A 20,020-nucleotide genomic window follows, 5' to 3' on the forward strand; every position below is an offset into this window, starting at 1 on the left:
TCAATTCAATAATTATACATTCTACGTTCACATTTTCACAAAAAAAAAAAAAAAAATTTGCATATTTATTTTTGCCAAACGCATTTTTGGCATGCACTGAACTTTGCGTTTATTTTTTGATTATACACTGTTTATGACGTGAACCTATTCATTGAATTCAATGACCTGCCGTTCCTTTGATATTATTTCTGGTGATGATCGACATTTCACAATGTTTGTAGACACAACTAAAAAAAAAAAAAAAACAAAAGTCATTAAACAAACATTCGTGAATTATGCCACCAAAAACCATGCCCATGGGAATGAATTAATTTTCATTTTCCCAACAATGCTAAACATACAATATCATGCTAATTAAAATGTTGAAAAAATGCTCCGGACATACACACAAGGTTCATTGAATTAAAACTGATTCGACTATAAAGTTTATAGCTCTTCACTTCAATCGAATACATCTTTTTATTGGAATTCATTTGATTAAAAGTCTCTTGAAAATAATATCCGTCTGAAGAGATAAGAAACTGCCAAATCCATTGCCATTTGCATTTCCGAATTGTCAGTTTTTCTGGTGACTCGATTAGCCATTATTTCTTCTTTGATTTTGGAATTGGTAATATCATTGACTTATCCAATCGAGATCATTTGCGGAATTAATATCATGTGGTATCATATATTTTGTGTTTCGATAATAACCAATTTGACATCTTTGAGATTTCATATGAAATGAAATGTCATAAAGAAGAATGGCGTCATCGCATTGACAACAAATTGTATTGATACAGAGACAATTTATGTCATTATTGTCGACGCAATGAGAAAAAAGCATCCATAAATTTGGATTAATGACGTCTCTTTGTTTCCTTATAAGAATCACCAAAACTGCAATAAATTTTTAGCAAAGAAGCATACACAGGACCATTAGCACATCTTCACATATTTGAACGAGATCAAGAACGACGGAAAATGAATATAAATCTGAATTATTATAACAATTGTCGCATTTTTTCGCATCTTGCTTACCACATCTTGCTTATTCGATCTGAATTCAGTCGGCATTGATGCAATTGGGGACAGAGAACTTGGCATCTTCTCATGGATAGCATATCACAAACACAACGAATTTTATTTGATGAAAATACTATCTTTATGTATCTTTTATTACTATATGCATTGCGAAATATGAATTAAATTTTTGTATTCGATAGACATAATGAATAAAAATTCATGCGATTAATTTCGTGACATTCGACAAGATGGAAGTTGTATTTGTCTTCAAATAAAAAGTAACTCCTTTGGCTTTTACTTTTTATTGACTGAGAAATGATACATAAATTTTAAATATAAAAAAAAATCTTCTGGAAATGTGATGGAAAGTAAATGTTGTTTGTGTTTGAAATATTTATAATATTTGTGACTGAGAAAAATTAGCCGAAATAATCGGCATAAACAAAAATCAAATGTCTGGCTTGAAAAATAAATTGGTCGAATGACTAATAATATGAAAATATTTACAACATTTTACAATTTGTCTCAAATTTCATAAATTGTTGCGATCAATATCTGAAATTACCTTATAAAATCGTGCATAGAGTTCATGCTACACGTTTTTCATGCATTATTATTATAGACACAAATGCAATAAAGTAATGAGAGAAAAATGAGAGGCAATCCATTTACAGAATGAGTGACAAGGAGTAAAAAAAATGACCAACGAAGAATGCTAATGGATCAACTGTGGTTTTATCGCGTTTCGGTTTGATTCAGCTGTAACATAATACCTAAATGTTTATGTGTTGTTATCGTTTTATGTCCAGTGCGGTTTTTTTCTTCTGCAGAAAGCTACTGTTGATGTTGTTGCATGTCATATTCAAATTGTGGGTTTTTTTAGTGTCGGTTGGCACGGGCAAGCAGTAAATAATTTCCATGTACTATGCGTTTATTTTAACTTTTATGAAATGCATTTCATTAATTTGTTTTGAGATAAAACTGGAAAAAAAAATATCCCGCGTACGAAAGGCAGTTTGCATTGAAATGAATTTATTTGTGTCCAGTAATGCACACCGAGATCATTTATCTGCCAGATTGAAATAAATGACGTATTTCTTTAAAAATATTGTAAATTTATGATATTTTTGGCGTTTATATTTCCATGCAAATAAATAAAGTATCTTCACTACCACCAAATTACGTTCAGATGCCACCAGTTTTCGGATCAGTAATTGTTTAGCTAACCCATTATATTAGTTTGACAAACTTACCGTGGACACAATGATGGTGCTGCTATATTAAAAAATATATAACAATTGCTGGACGAAAAAATGTCGTTTTACCTTTTAATAAATTTATGATATTTTTGGCGTTGATTTTTATGTTGATTGTGTTAGATTTTATGGAAAGATATAAAAGTGCACACTTTTGTTGTTATTGCTTTAATTTTTTTTGCTAGAGAGAGAGAGAGAGAGAGAGAGAGAAAGAGAGAGAGAGAGAGAGAGAGAGAGAGAGAGAGAGAATGTGTGCGATCCAACGGTGATAAATGAATGCAAACGCGATTCAGCGACACAATGAAATTTAGCGAAATGGTAGAACAATAGAATATTTTTTGTACGTAAAATCTTTTGATTCGAAAGCAATGACCGGATTTGGTTTTCGTTTTTTCCTCACGGTGTATGTTGCATCCAAGATCATTTCACACCTTTTGGAATAGCAGAAATTTATCATTCGGACAACAAAAATGCATTTTTTTATCCGCCAAACATTATAGCGTTGTCCATTCTGAATGGTCATTCTTTCGCTTCTTCATTCATTTTTTTTAAGCATCAGCATAGAAGATGAACCAATCTGACTATACTTCAAAGATTGCAAAATGTTCACATTACAGCGATGATAAACACACTAGGAATGGTGCCAGTTTACTTATTTGATGTATGCGATCACATCCCGTTCTGATGCACCAGTCGTTTTATCTAGTTTATGGCGCTGCATGAGAAACACACGAACACAAAGCAAACACACAAAGAGAAAGAGAGGAAAACGAAGAAAAAAGAACATATCTGGCCGATGAAGACTGGTATGTTTTTCTTCTCTTTTGTGAAAATATAGCGTTTTTCATACCGTTTTAATAAATCATTTCTTCCCGAATCGCATCGCACACATAATTTCACATGAACGTACCTGCTGGATTTATGAGATGTGCGATATTTCAAAAGCAATGAGACGAAGCTGCACATGCACCGATTAAGGTGCACCGGTGGTGCTTCTGCTGAATCTAAATATTATTGTCTCACCCAGTCCTACCATTGTAAGCAAAAGCGAATATCAACACATGATATACACAAGTGCACATACTACAAACACCTAGATATACTATGGGCCAAGCTGTCTTTTATCTTCCGTCATAAGTCTATTTTGTGATGTGGTGTCCACCAAATATTTGCGATGAACACCACTGAAAATAAATTTGAGGAATATTTCGGTTGCTGTGACATATCATGAATTTAAAAAAAAAGACAAATGCTTTAAATGGATGCAATGTGTGTGTGTGTGCATATGATAGTCGTCGTACGACACTGATATGATGAGCAAATAAACGAAATGGCGTTCATCAAGCGCATCTGTTCGATGTGACAACAATTCAAATATAGTAGACCGATAGAGAGACAGACTGGGCTGCTGGTTGTGGCCATTCCAATTTCAATGTTGTGTCGCTCTTGGCATTTTATTTTTTTATCTCTGTAGTAATTTAAACCGTTCATTCCTTCTTCTCTGTTCCGTTTTTCTGTTGCGAGTCTAACTGAGTTTTTATCAGCAACCATTGGTGGCCAATTTTGATATCGTAGTTTATGGATTGAATGGTTTTATGGATTCGTCGTTTGAATGGCAAAATGATGGCGATAGTGCGTTTCGGTTACAGTGATTACACCAGGATAATTATAAATATCAATGTCAAGGGGTGTCTATATATGTGAACATTTTATGGACTGTATTGCCGCCAAAGTCCAGTGCTCCCGTGTGGCGATAGAGAGATGAGCAGACAATTGCAAATGAACCAAACATGCATCGACATAAATATGATTTATCGGAGATGATGTGCGCACCAACACTCTAATTTGAGAACATTCATTTTATCATGGAGCAATATGAAATCCATTCGATGCTTTTTAGCCGATATGTGCATTCCAATGGCAACCATTGCAATCGTATTTCAACAAATCAGTATTGATTCCTGTCCAAGCTACCAAAAGCAGCCAGTGATATTTTCATCGAAATGCCACATCAAACTCATATTTGCATTTAATACAGATCTACATTACTGCTATTACCGCTGCCACCGCTGCTGCTGTTATTGGTCCTGATGCTGAAATTCACAGCCGACAAAATGCATATATTTGAATGATGCAAACACGCTCTCGATATAATTGTGAAAGCAATTACAGAAAAACCATCAAATGTTTTGCCAGCGTAGAGATATCATAAACGCTACATATATGCAATTTGAAATGGGTGTTCTTTTTTTATTTCTCTCTCGCTCATCCGACCAACCAACCATCTAGCTACAGCTACATGTCAAAATGTATTTATGACTATGGATTCGTATCACGATTTTATTATCGCGTTCGACTATTTAATGCACTATATATCATATGTATGAGTGCTGTCGTTTTTTAAAAAAATCATTTATTAGCTGGTTGTTTTTGATCTTGTGCATCATTTTGCTGCTGCAATTTTCAATCCCTTTTTTCAACGGATCTGTGTCGATCCTCCGACAGAATGGCCCATCGTTTGATACGTGCAAACAAATATATGCACGTTTTACTCTGCCATTGTGTTTATATGCATCAACATCAACAATGATTTACTGTCAAAGAGTTTGGCGCTTGAATCGACGATGATGGCAACCGAATCATATTCGGAAGAGAGGTGAAATTTATGTTGGGTAATGTGTTTTTGTCATAGCATTGTTCATCGGTTAACGGTGACAAACGTGAGCAAATGCACATGCACATACGCATGACATTTTTTCCTCTCTCTGCTCTATTGCACACGGATATGCATCAAGACAGAGCAGATGATTCGCTTGCAGGAGCCACCATTTGAGTGTTTATGAATTTTATTTGAAAATAGTAATGATTAATTGTTATTTATTTCCTTCAATCACAGAATTGTGGTGTCTAAGAGTGAATGGGACAGCCCCGAAAGAGTACCACATGTGAAGAGAAAAAAATGGCAGTTGCATGTAAATTTTAATGGATATATTTTTTGCGTGCGTCTCGATATATGCGTGTGTGTGTAAATATGGATTTATCTGTGTTTGAATTGTGTTGAGCATGCATTTTTTCCGATCGATAAATTTTGGTGTGTTCAAATGCAGTGCAATTGCAATCGGAGATATGGCATGAATGATGGCCGCTGATACCGATCTCACATTATGGTAACGCTAATGCATAAAAGCCACAAATCAAAAATGTTCGAATTTAATGGATTCATGATAAACTGCTGGGTTTTACTCATGACATTTAGCTCGTTAATTTGAACATTGCCACATGTAAGATTCACACAGATCGTAATACAGCGATGATATTTTTTTTGGCACGAATTTGTGGTTTCGATAACGAAAATGCATAAAAACTTTCAATGGATTCAATGTTATTTCTCATTACTATCCTCGTATCGCTACTGGCTCCGAATCATGGAATTTATTGCAGCCGAACAATTGTAATTTAGCCGTCTTAATGTGTCTCAATTCGTGTTCTTCATTCTCTCTAAGGACACTGCTACAATTTTTGCTGTCATCAGTGCTCAAGTGTTCAAGTACACACCGCAAAAATTGTATAATTGCACTCCGACATTGTTCTGTGATTTATTTCAGTCACGGACAATGACGCATTTTCATGCCGTGATTACGAGATATTAGCAAAACCAACAAAACTTCGTCGACTAAGAATTCATTTGTACACGTGCAAGCGGTTTGCTTCTTAAAAAAAAAATTAAACATTTGTTCAATAAATGTCCCACATCGCTAATGATAAGTGTTGCACCGAACTGAAACCATTTTGGGGTGTTGTGCCGAATTTGTGGTGTCAACGTTTCGCTATTTCTTTTTTTGTCAACTTCAAAACTAGTTTATGTCAAATGAAATGTTGGATCGTTATTTCTTAGAAGAAATGTGTTTGTTGTATACTTCCACATTTTCATGTTTTCTATCATTTCTTTCCCTTTTTTTCTTGAACAAATGGCCTTATCTATGTGTGCACTGGTGTGTATGATGCATCGTTACGTGATAACTGCAATTCTTCCGCAAAATTTCGACTACACCATAAATATATGTAGACGATAGAGAGCGTATGTTTAAACGAAGGTTTATTGCCTTCAATGGCACACAAATTCAGAGACATATCACACAAAGCAGAAAGCAAGAGAATGAAAACAGGAGTACTTCAAATATGCCTCAATACGAGTAGTACGGCGTGTGCACGATTTAAAACTTCTTTTTAATTTTATGTTCACTTTCTTTCCTCCTTACAGTATGTGTCCCTTTTTTCGTTTCAGGCTTGGATTTCTCACTTCGTCTTTTCTCAGTCGCATTTTCTTCTTCGCAATGAAATAAAAGCAACAGCAAAACAGCAACAACAACAACAAAAAGAATAGGTCCATAACCACTTGTAACGGCGCATCTGAATGTGAACAAACGGTGTGCATAAATCGAGAGCAGGACAGAGAGGTTTGCTTTATTTACAATTTTCATGAAAGAAATTTTATTGCCGCACATTAAAAATTTAGTGCTGTGTTAGTGTTTTATTACCTGCTGCTTTTAAGTATGTTTACACAGGCACATTTTCGGTGTTATATTTATGTTTGTTACGATTTTTTTGCTACGATCGTTTTCATACACTGCCATACCTCTCTCTCTCTTTCTTTCTCTTTTGTCTCATCAAGAAAATTTGGTCATAGTCGCTAGTTTTTCCTTTGTTTTGGAGACTCAGTATTTTTTTTTCTTTTTCTTTTAATTTGAATTTCGTCCAAGAAATTCTTTATTCAAATGCCGTGTCAACTGTGAGAGCTAGGAAGTAAACTTGCCGCTGAGAATTTATTGCGAATTCCTCATTTTTTGGGTTTCGTGTTGCAATTGTCGTTCACTCAGCTGGACGTAACTATTGTTCATCACGAATGCAGACTTTGCGACAAAAGACGAAATAAGATCGATGGCCGTTGCGAATTTCGTGTCAATTTTTATGCAAAACAAAGTCAAAATAGAAAGTTACTTTAGTTTGCGGGTGTTCTTTTTTTATTTTTCGCAATAAGCAACAACAACAAAAGACACGAACCGAGAAAATTGGCAATTGATTCAACTGCAAAATATATAAAGAAATGGGAGCAAAAACAGATATTTGGGTCGAATAACAACAATAGCCACATGTGTGTGAATGGAAAAAAAATATGGAATGCAAAAACGAAAACCACACGAGCAAATAAAATGTATACGATTCGCCGCAATGAATCAATCGTATGAAAAATTGAGACACTTTGTCACTGGTTTCTTAAAGAGAGAAGATGCTGTCGTATCGTCTTCATGTGGATTTATATTCCATTGAGTTTGTATCTTTGGAGTTTGGCTTTCGATTTGCAGTTTGTCGAATATAAATCACCCAAACAATTCGACGCATTTTCAGAGTGACCAAAGCGAAGTTGATCAAAATGTTTTCGGACGCCAAACGTGAGACATACGACAGTTGGTTTCATGCATATGAAATTTGCCCTCGGTGTCAAAGATGAACGAATTTCGATTTGGAACGTAATATCGATGGCGACATATTCATCGTTTCGAAGAATTCCATATATAATTCGTTTAGAACCATGCACATCCTTTGGTGTGCACACATTTGACATTTGCACAGCATTCAGCCCGTTTCATTGAACTGAAAATACACATACACATCGTTTTCGTTTGTTATGTTCTCATTCGTTTTTCATAAAATACAACTAAAATTCACGGCAAAAAAAGGAGAATTCCCTTTTGTCTTTTGACTGTTGTCATTTTTGTGCAATTTTTCGTATGCGCTAAATATTACTTTCACATAATATTTGAGCGAATGAGATTTATCCATATTTTTGCTCTGAAAACTGAACATTTTGCAACAAAGTTAAGATTTATGACTTGGCATTTACTGTATGCGACAGCAAACCATTGAATTTATTGTCGTTTCTTTTTCACATACAGACATACATACATACACATATACATATTATCTCTCTATTTCACTCCGGTTATTTATTTCGATCTTTTCACTCTTACCATTTCTCTAGCATTATCAAAATGCAATATTCTTCTCTAGTGCTGTTTCATATCCATTACAATTTCTTCTTTTTTTATTTCAAGTTTCTGTGTGCATCACCATTTTGACTTCCACATTGAGACGGAAAAAAATCACGTATTATTCATGAAGATTTTTTGGTAAAACGAACAAATACATAACATTGAAAGGTGCATCGCAAAGAGAAAGCAATACAAAAGGACGATGGAATAATTTCAAGTCTTAAGTCTCTTAAATAGAATGCTGTGATGAAGAATGACAAGCTATCTTTTGTTGACCATTCGTCACGCTTATTTTCATGTGTATGTTTGCGCCATAATGTATTTTAAGTTTCCCATTACGCAAAACTGGAGTTTTCTTGAATTTTTGTCAATTTTTTTTTAAATTACATTATATGCTCGCATACGTATGTGGTCTTTTTGCATATGGTTTTACTAAGAACATATCAACATTATTAGTGCAAAAATAAATTCGACCTCGTTTTTGGTACAAATTAGGTTCTTAGCTCTAGTTAAATATTCAAAATTTCGAAATGAAGACGCCCGAAAAAAGAATATAATTTTTATTTAAAGTGATCGATTCAAATGAGTATAATGCTTTCTTTGTTAAATTGAAAAAAAAAAGGATGGAATAATCGCGAAAAAAACACTTGTTGTGATTCAAAGAATCTCACACTTTGCGTCCTCTCATACAATTCAAACACGATGTTCACAGCAATGCAAACGATGCGAAAAATATAAAGAGCCAAATGCTCTGCTGTTTCAAAGGGTACACGGTGCTAAACAGACGTTCATGGTACTCTGCAAATGTATATGCGCACATATATTTTAAAAACGTGACTCTTTTCGGCCGCCTGATGGCAGCATATCTACTGTAAACAGATATTTTGTTTTATTCAGTACTATAACGTCATGCTACACGGTAAGTTTCATGTATCAAACGCATTTTCGTAAACAACAACAGAGTACTATGTTATATCTCTGAATGGATCGAAATCGTTTCGAAAATGACCAAAACCGATTTGGTTGACCTGTACAAACAAAAACGTTTTTGCCTTCTAGTTTCTCGTCAATTCGATACAAAATAAACTAAAACTAAGATATTCCAGGCAAAATCAAATTCCAAACCAAAATTTTCGTTGCACATCGAGAGAACAATGTGAGTTGGAAGAATGTTTAATTGGTGCGGTTTTACCGAGGTATTGCATTGATGATCCAGATTTTTGTGTATTCTGAGGACATAATTTTTCGTTTGGATAATGCGGCCGATGCAATGATTCGGTCGTAATATTCTCTACCCTTTTTGCATGCGATAAAGAGTTCAACGGATATTTATGGATATCGAATGGCCATTTATCCAACGCACAAACATGCAGTGCAATGTCTTAAATTCAAATCACTATATAACAAATTGATTTTGGATTTGTGGTTGCGAAAATTTATAACCGATCTGCTTTTAAGTGGATTGCAATTTGACTCAATGCCATATCAACAATGATCATTCGTACACAATGAACTCTACTGAATAACTAACAACAACTATCTTTCTTTCGGGGTGCTTTTTCGTCTTTTCCATTTGTTTCTCTCCTTTTTTTTTGTTCAAACCAATGCTGTATCGTATCATATAGTGCATCCAGTCATTGATTCAGGCGGTCATTACAATGTTTATTTATCTCGTACATATGGTAACGGATTTCATTTCAATATATGCAAACCAATTGGAGAGAACGAATGCTAGCCATTAAATTAAATTGTTACGCCGAAGCAGTGTATTGAAATTATACAATGTTGACAATCCAAAGTGTACTTATATGTATTCTTGGCCGGTGTGTATTTGGTAATACAGTGTGGATATATATATATGAACGTTTGAACATCACGAGACCATGAGACAACATGTGTTCCAAAAACCGAACCGTACATGTCACAATTTGGTCGATTTATTTTATCAGCTAACTAAAATAGAGAACTGTTAACCAGAAACAAAAAAACAAATGGATACACACATTTAGTTCGGCCAGAGAACGATGAGATGCTTCACAAACGTAAGAGTCTCAATATCGAAATTTACTTGTTTGTCGGTAGCATCTATATTTGTTGTTACACAAAACAATAACAAAGCGCCCAATTAGATAAATTTTAAATTGTCTTGAGTTTCAGTTCAGAGGAGGAGAACCGAAATAATGCCATTCGGACAAGCCAAAATTGATTGTGTACTTGTTTCAACCGAGATGGGTAGACCATTTTTTGTCGTTGGCTCATATCTCACCAAATGAATGCAAATAATTCAGTTGATTTGGCCAGGGACACATGTTTCGGTTAAATCGATTTATTGGCACATTTTGAGAAGTAATGAATTTGATGTTTCATTTACTCTCACATAGGTCAAAGTGCTTGTTGCTGCCTTCGAAATAGATATCGAAATTGGCGTAAATGAATCTGCCGCAATTAGATGTGATATTTAATGTTTGCTACTTGCGATTGTTGCCACATACGTGTGGTTTGATGAAGTTGGATTTATTTCGAATGTTATCGATAGAGAAACACGTCAATCCCATTCGAATGTGAAAATCAAATTGATTGCGTTTTATTTATTGCGCTAGTTTTCTTATATCAAGATTTATAATCACATTAAGGGTACTCCCCGAATTCAAAGACCATCAATACTCTTGCATTGACACACTTCGAGCGACGTTTTGATATGAACCACATCGACCATAAACATCCAACCATTCACATTATATTGCAAAAGTATTACTATTTGAACATAAAATCAGCATATCAAATTCAGTTGATGTGATATCGCATGTTGTCTGTCTCTGTATATCATGATTATTACCCAGAAGACGTGCAATCGCATTAATTTCCAACTGAAAATTTGCATAAGAATCATTTTTATGAGCGTTTAGTGTTCATCAAATTTTTTTTCAATGCTGCTGAGTTTGCCTTCAAATGATATCTTTTCACTATGTATCAGTCCGCTTTCTCTCAACTTCAGGCAATTTAGCGTTTAGATCAAAAAGATGAAAAAAATAGCGTACAATATTCGATGAAATACGACCCTTAGTTCGGCCATTTTATTATATATATATACAAAAGTTGTGAGTTTTGTTTTTTTTTCTTCTTACTTTCACTCGAACGAAATGGAATGAAAATCCAAATGAATGTGAAATGAAATGAATGTGATTCCTTTCTCTCTACTCTTGCTGTGTTAGTGTGAGTGTGTTGAAGTTGAAACAACCCCTAAAATAATATAATACTATATAGCTGATTATTATTAGGCACACAGCACATTTTTCAACCGAGCATTTATATCATTTATGCCATTGTACACTTTTCGATGTTTATTTTCAGTTGGTTTTTTTCCTCTCGCTTATTATATCATCGTATTTGTCGGCTCTCGTCATTCAGGATTCGTTCTTGTTGTTGTTGTTGTAATGTTTTTAAAAAATGTTCTCCGCCATATTCATAAATCAATGAATTTGATGTGCTCACCTATAAATCACTCTAAATGTCGTTTCGTTTGGTTTTGGCATTAGGAGAATTATGTTATGTGTATGCGTTTGTCTGTGTGAGCAAACGAGTCAGTGAGTGAATGACTGACTGAATGCGTATATATAGTGGTTGTTAGATACCCTCACAACATTATGTGATTCGTTTTCTACATATTTTTTTTTTTTCGACGAAATATTGTTAAGATGTGGCAGTTGTTTCAATTGCCACGGTTTCACTTTAGCCATCATTCACGTAAAAATCCTAATAAATGAGAACATGCGTATACCAAACGCGTATACACTTTTTTCCTGGTTGATTCGTCGATTTCAATACACATACACACGTATTTTTCAATCTAAAATCAAGAATAATTGTCGGTTGGATGGATTTAACGAACGTATGCGGTATTGAGCTAAACGAAAAATCAAAACGATTGACGTTCATTCAATTGCCGATATAAATTCTCATTTGGATCGATAGTGGCAATAAAATAGAATTAAAAAAAGGAATGTAATCAATGGCATAACATCGACCCGGAGCTTCATATTTCCATTGAAAAACTTAATGGGCTCCGGAAATATCCAAAAAGACATTTAAGTAGAATTTAAAAAAAACCGAAGCCTTTAGAAGAAGTGAAAGCAGAAGCGATGCTCGTCTAGTTGTCATTGCTTGCGTTTCTATCTGAATTGATTTTGATAATGTTCTAAATGAAGTTATTTGTTAATTTATTCTGATCTTGCTATTTGAAATTTTTTCATCAGTATGAATAAAATTGCCGCTTATCGCGCATAATTTTGTTTCGGTTTTGTTTTGTTTGCTTTCATGTTGATCAAATTCATAAGTATGTTTTATGATATCGTTTTCCTTTGGTGATATCACGTCCATTACAATGTTTATCCAAAACTCGAAAATGACGAACAACTTCAATGAATAAATGAAACGCTAGAAAGACATGTTAACAAAGACCAAAAAATGAAGACGATCTTATTATATGATACATCCATAGCTGTAACTCGTCTCCACATCAACTCATCGCATACACTCATCACGCTCGCATAAAATACAAGTATAATTTTATTACTGCCATTGTTCTTTTTCGCTTCAAAAAGAATTAAGCAAAAACGGCTGTTGTCGATCATAAATCAATCAAAAAATCTATCGCACATGTTCAAATAAATGAACGAAATGGAACGGAATAAACCTCGAGAGCAAAGAGTGTGGTACATCAAATTTGCGCCGACATTTTCGACATTAGAAACAAAGGGACATAGATGAGATGAATACAATGTAACATAAAAAAGTGCGTGCACAACAAAATTCATAACGAATCAAAGCGAATCGAAACGAGTATGTGTGTGTGTGTGTATGTGAAAGAAATATGTAACGAAAAATAAATATCGAGTCACAGTCACAATGGACGAATATGATATAATAAATAAGAACGGTCTACGCAACGTTCATGAATGTGTGTATGATTTACACACCCGATTTGCTGTTGGTTCATTGCCTTGTTGTTTCATTCTATCTACGGCTCATGTGTGTCGCGCACTTTCATATGGACTGAATGAATGAATATTCTCACATATCAGATGCAAAATATGATTTGTAGACGGCGTTTCGAACCGCGCGAGTTTTGTTGACGAAAGTTATAAAATTTTATTAGCAACACGTACTTTGCCCAACAAACATGACATAAGAAATATAAGAACATTGCTAAATATTGTATTTCTTTGGGTATATGTGTAGTCACAATGTGTAGTGTGCCGTTTAATTTATGTCTATCAAGGCCAAAGAAAACCAGACACATTTCACTCAAATGTCAGTTCTACAGAGTGTGTGACGCACTACAAAAATGAAAACAAAGCAACGACAGCCGAAATGGCGTTGTGATCACATACGGTACGAAAACATGAATGGTTTTTATATATAAAATGCGTTATTCGCATGAAATGAATGACAAATGATTTATGGCATTCCATTTCGATTTGTGTCCCTGTTTTTGCTCCATTTTTATACGTCTTTACTTGCCGATTTGCTTTCATCTAACTTTATTCGTTTACTACATTCGATTTTGCTATTAAATTATGTCATTGTTATTGTCATTGCATTTATTATGCCATTTGCTGTGTATTCGTATTTGTTCTTTGTAGTATTTACATAGTTTTATATGAATTTTTCTTTCTTTTATTTTTCAGATTATCATAATCTAGACAAAAGTGCATCTAATTTGAAGCTAACGGGAAAAATCACAAAAGGTAAGTTATTGAATATATTTAAAATAATATTCCCTCTGATGAAATAATAATTTTTTGGCAATTGTAATGAAAGGCATTCACACCAAATTAAACATCGTCAAAGGTATTATCCGTAAAATTAAAAGAAAACGAACTCGCTGGAGATTTTGGAATTCTGTGGTAAAACATTCGGTATTTTTGTAATACATTGATACATTGTAATTTATTCCCAATGCATGGATTATGAACGTTTCATATTGAAATTAGAAGAGGCGGACATTGATTTGTTAATATAAAACAACAGACTAAGGTACATCAAACGAAGCACACGTAATTTTACTCAATCAACTTGATTCTGCCTGAAGAATTTTGAAAATAACGTCATTGTCAAAGAGTGCACGTTGGAAGAGAAAAAGAGTGAGAAAATATTAATTTCTTTCCTTACATATGGATGTCATTCATATCATTCATGTTAAATGTTGGAAAACTTTGATGCTTTCACAACCAATTTGAACCAGCATAAATACTAATGCAAAGCATTCTAAACTGAAGCTTCGATAAGACGCTTGAATTTCAATGCATCGAGATTACAAAGTCGAGAAATAAAGCATAAAGCGAAATGAGAAGGGCCGAAGACGAGATATATAACATGAAAATCTAAATCTTATTATACAATATGTCTGTCAATCACGTCTGTAGTTCTAGGTAAACAACAGTCGAAAGATGAGAAAAGCCGGTTAAATGTCATATCGTGTACGCAACCAAATCCCATCCTTTCACTATCTTCAACCACAATCCATTAGCCAGCAGCAAAGTTCGAAATGTGCATGTGAATGCGTTTCACTAGTCCAAGCCCAAAAAGACAGCCAAAACAACGAATTAAGTGCAACATAATCTTCAGAGCGATTCGGACATCATACAAATTCAATCGGAATTCTCTTGCGTTTGCCCTTGCTCTCTCTCTCTCACATACACACACACTAACACACAAATAAATAAGTCTTCAGATGTAATTTTTGCAACATATCACATCTCAAAAACAGGCACATCCTCGCATAAACAGACGGATGGACAGACAGACAGCCTCGGTGTATGCACTGGGATTGATTCTCTCATCTAAATCAAAGTCAAACAAAATAGCCGTTGCAATAAGCGAACCGAATGTGAGACAACTTGGCATATTCGCCCAGAAATTAAACCATACGACTAAATCGGATCTGACTTTGATTTGCAAAGTGGAAATTTTCGTTGTCAGATATGGATTTGATTGACACATTGTCGGCGCGCCAGTTGTATTTTCACTCTACGCTGTTCTATTGCAATTAATTTTCGCAAAATCCGATGGTCTTATAAAGCGTGAAATATATTATGTTGCGGCGCTGATCTGTCTCACAATTCAAATATTCGTATTCGTAAAAAAAAGATGAGAATATAGCGAAAAGGGGCGATTAATCGCTGGAAACGCGTTACACTCATAAACTATTATTATTACCTGCCATCGTTGGCCATAATGAATGCAAACTTTTTTGATGTGAATATGATTTAATTTATTTTCAATCAAATTTCAGACAAACGCACTCATTCAAGCAGGTCTGCATTTTATGATTATATGCCTCTTATGAATTGTTTTATATGAAATACTTGTTTCCGTACAGCAGCTGTCACGTTGATATGAAACTTGATGGCCTGTTAATTTTATGACGAGTAAAAATTACTTTTTGCACCGAATTCACAGAGATCGCTGAGAAACAACAAAACAACTTAAAATTGACATCTACTCTTTGGATATGTGTGCTGCTCAGTTTCAGACAGACTTTAGCATGGGTTCAATGTAACCATAAAAAATTTAAACTATTTGCAACAATTTTCACGTCCAAGCTCATTCGTACAAATTGATTGCATCGTTTGGCCTTGGAAACGGTAAATCTCAACGGATTCATTTGAGTGAATTGTTCGGGACATAGAAACTCATGCATAATGCGGTGGCCACATTAGAATTTTCTAAATTATATTGAAATGTTGTTCATATATGTGCATGTGAGATTGTGAGGCTATTTATAACATTTAATTTTCACCTTTCAGTAGCCGTCAATTGGCAACCAAGCGTTTCAGAGATGTGTTGCATAGCTAAGGTGATAATGTCATGCTGATAGCATACATCAAGTGTCGGTTAAATAGGATGAGGGAGACGTTGGTAAAGCATACGATTCTACGTAAATTCAGATTTCAAAATACACATTGGCATGGCTGGGCCATCAATCGACCATGAACAGTGAACACTGAACATGCAACATGCACTATAATCAACATACACCAATAAAACCACTGTATGCCCGTACATCAAACAAGGAAACCCAACGTGCTCAATGTGCAACGCGGTGACGTATCACGTCACATAAATATACACCGTAAAGCGATTTTGAGCAATTTTCCGATTTGATTAGACGCTGTTGCATGAACGTCGCGCATTCTCGCCCAAATGCTTGAAATCGTTTATCATTTTGGTGTTGCTATCGACTGCTCATGCATTGGCAAGCACTTGACATAGTTGGATGTGTTACTATTACATTTAACTGTGTGCTTGATTTGAAGCCACGTATAAATGTGCATAGCCAAGTAGCTCACAACATAAAGCGATATGATGTGCATGAAAACACGCGAAAAATCCCCATTCATAACCAAATCTGCTGTAGCCAATTTCACTGGGCGAAAATGCACCACGAAGCTCAACCCTTTTGCACTATTCAAATCATTCGAACGAGCCGACATCGTTTGCTATGCATTTTCATTGCCCCAAAAATGTATTATACGGTTTGCATTGATTTGTTTGTTGCTTTTTGAAACCATAACTTTTGCTACTTTCCATCTACGGCATAGCATTTTTTTTTCCACAGCGTCTCACTTATAAAACGTTTTAAAACCCAATCTAAGTGAGTGTAAATTTTCCGCATAATACATAAATATGGTTGTGTCGTTGCTTGCAAGTTGCAACATTCTTCTTCTTACTCGAGCGCCCCATACTTGGTCGTCATTCGGCAAAAGCAAATAAGTATAAATTTTCGTTTCGCCAGCCATTTTTCTTTTCGGAAACATGCAAGCATTCGTTGGCTCGTTCATTGCACATAAGAAGAAAATATTGATGTGGGAAATGGGATATAATTCTTCCGCATGGTGCCCGTCTTCCAATCCTTTTGCACAGTATGATGAGCTTGGATTTGACGATGTTGATGACGATGATACGATTTATTCCTTCAATGTGCTTCTGAGTTTCGCTCTGTTCTCTATGGTTTTCTTTCTTTCGATTCTTTTGAGTGTCGAAAGCGATTCGCTGCAAATAGAGTTGCAATACAACGACGAAGACGACGATGACGACGACAACGACGAGCGACCAACAATAAATAAATGGCACATTTGCACACAAAATACTTGTAGCAAAATTTAATACATAGTCGTAAATTGCATGAATTCGTTACGGTAGATGTGGTCGTTTTTGCAATTCTTACATACTCATACATCGATTATATGTTCGTGCTTGAACAGTGAAACACTCAGACGAGATGAAGATGCGAACGGCAAATCACAACTCGTCTTTCAGTTTCTACCCATTCAACAAAATGCCATCACATCAAAATGTGTGCACGAAAGATAAAAGCGAATGTGCATCGTCATTTGGTTTCACTGTCGTTGGTTATATGTTACAAGTGTGCCCGTACACCCTCCAATTCTGTGCATTTCACATTCTCTCAAGATGTATGGCCATTAATACTTTTGGTCGGTTCCGTTTTTCGCTACCGCTTGCTTGAATTGCTGTCGACGTCTCTCTCGCAAACAACATTTTCTTCATCTTCATTTGGTTGAAACGAACATTTTTCCTTCCATTTTCATTCGATTTCATTGCATGAAATGAAAACAAAGTTGCGCGTCACCATTTGTGCTTTCAGAATGCAAACTATAACAACAACAACAACAAAAACAAATATAATTTATTTGAGGAACTACTCAACAAACTAAAAACAAAAAAAAAATGAACGAAAACAGAAATCGTAATGCACACATTTCGGTTCGAATGACGTTTCTTCGATTGAAGCAAAAATTCTGTACGCTGAACATGTGAATGGTTTATTTTTTCAAGTTGTTCTAAATTTGCTTTCTTGTGTTTTTTTCTGTTCGTTGCTTCATTTTTCGCTTAGCCCCATCTCAATTCCGTTGACTGCGCGAGACTTTAACCTACGCCCAATCTGGATGACTGCAGATTTTGCCACTTCCAGTCTGAATGTTTCCATGTACAGTATGTGTGTGTGTATGTATGCAATGTGCCATGCACTCAGCAACCAGCATTTTCAGCAATCGCGCGATGTCAATAAATTCTTTTTGAACTGTACGCGATAGCAGTTAATGTCACAATGTTTAAAATATATGGCAATATTTGGGGTTGATATGTATTTCTTCAGGTTGCACTATGTCTCGTTGCGATATGCATTTCGTTCCAATCGTCTTTGAAATTCATTGGTACACTGCAGTGGTTGCTGCAAGTGAGTGAAACAACGAGCCGAAGATTGAGGGAGAGAACATGAGAGTAAGAGGCAAAAATGCCATTTTCAGTTTGGATTGGCAATGCCATTTCTGTTTGTTGCCACTATAAATATATGAAAGTGTGTCTGTACAATTGTACATAGAGTTGAGTTGCTCCGCCATTACTGTAATCAAAGTAAAAGATAGTTTTCTGTATTTTTATCGCTACTGGCTGCTCAAGCGAGCAAACCAAACACTATTTCTTTAAAAGCGAAATTCTTCCAATGCAAAAAAGTTATATTGTATTGCCGACATTATTCTTCGTCGAGGTTTTTTTCACTACACTTTTTTTTTCCTCAATGCTGTCGCTTGACTCTCATCGATCTCAAGCCGCCAAACGGATGCTCTTCGAATGGTGGAGCACAATAAATTTCATATTCTCTTTATAACGACAATAAAAATTTATGTATGCAAACGCAAACAACCTATAGTCTTTTACATCGTTTTTGTGGCGTACGAGTGGAAGACGTGTCTCTTTCAACCCATCAATATAGTTCATCGAACGAAAGAAGCCAAAATACGTCTGTGTGTTAACCGAATTGATCCTTTCGAACATATTTCGATACAGAGTTGTGCACAATAGACATCAAAATCATCTTCCATAGTCTATATATCAACACATTTTTCCCCTCAGATCGACTCCAAACTTTGGACTGATGCAGAAAAAAAAAAGATAATTTATAAATTGTGTGAAATTTGAGTTGACTGTCTGTGCAAGTGAAGGGTCTGCAAATAAATTTTCTGTTATAATATTGTGATTTCGATCTTGTTTCGCAAAAACGTATTTCCAATACCTCTTTCTTACTGTTAAATTATACACATACATACACAGCAACATCGACAATTTAAACGAATTTCAAATTACACACAGTGCAGAAGATAGAAAATGCGAATCACATCCATTTCTTGAATTGCCTATCTTTTTCGATTGCTTTCTGTTCTTCTTACCTCCCTCTTCCAGGTGAATGGAAAACGTCCCATTCATTCAGCGAGCAGGCAGACACTCGAACACATATCAAAATTTTTCCTCGTTTTGAAATGGCAAAGATAAAAAAAAACGAAATAAGTAATATCAAAACCAAGATTTCTGAGCCGAATTGAATGATAAACATATCGATGAAATTGACTTCACCTGCACAAGTCGGTGAAATATTTTTAGTGCCGATACGTTCTGATGGTTGCACACTGCAATTTCAGCAAAAGGATTGAAGAATAGAGAATCCTTCGGAAAATAACAAACAAACTATTGCACAAGAAGCAATTTTATGTGCAATGGAAAATAAATTTTGAATTTATCTTATTGTTTGGCAGTAGCAATAGCAATAATACAGACAGAACTTACATCAATTTCAGTTTAGTATTTTGCTCTTCAAGTGCATCAATGAGCATTACACAAATAATAATTCGTCGA

The 20,020-nt window shown here is 35.0% G+C and overlaps 1 protein-coding gene across 2 annotated transcripts in view; it reads left to right on the plus strand.

The window, feature by feature from the left end:
* The window catches only part of LOC116338001 (protein tiptop), a 156,870-nt gene that overhangs the window by 34,728 nt on the left and 102,122 nt on the right, over positions 1-20,020 (plus strand). Inside the window, exons 3-4 of one of the 2 annotated variants that reach the window (XM_031763013.1) lie at positions 6,547-6,718; positions 13,999-14,058. The gene's annotated coding sequence lies outside the window, so the exon portion shown is untranslated. The remainder of the gene's footprint in view (positions 1-6,546; positions 6,719-13,998; positions 14,059-20,020) is intronic. The other variant, XM_031763016.1, reaches the window with a different exon arrangement.

This window comes from Contarinia nasturtii, unplaced genomic scaffold, assembly GCF_009176525.2.
Source record: "Contarinia nasturtii isolate CC-2019 unplaced genomic scaffold, AAFC_CNas_1.1 Cnas_scaffold_350, whole genome shotgun sequence".
Taxonomy (NCBI): Eukaryota; Metazoa; Arthropoda; class Insecta; order Diptera; family Cecidomyiidae; genus Contarinia; species Contarinia nasturtii.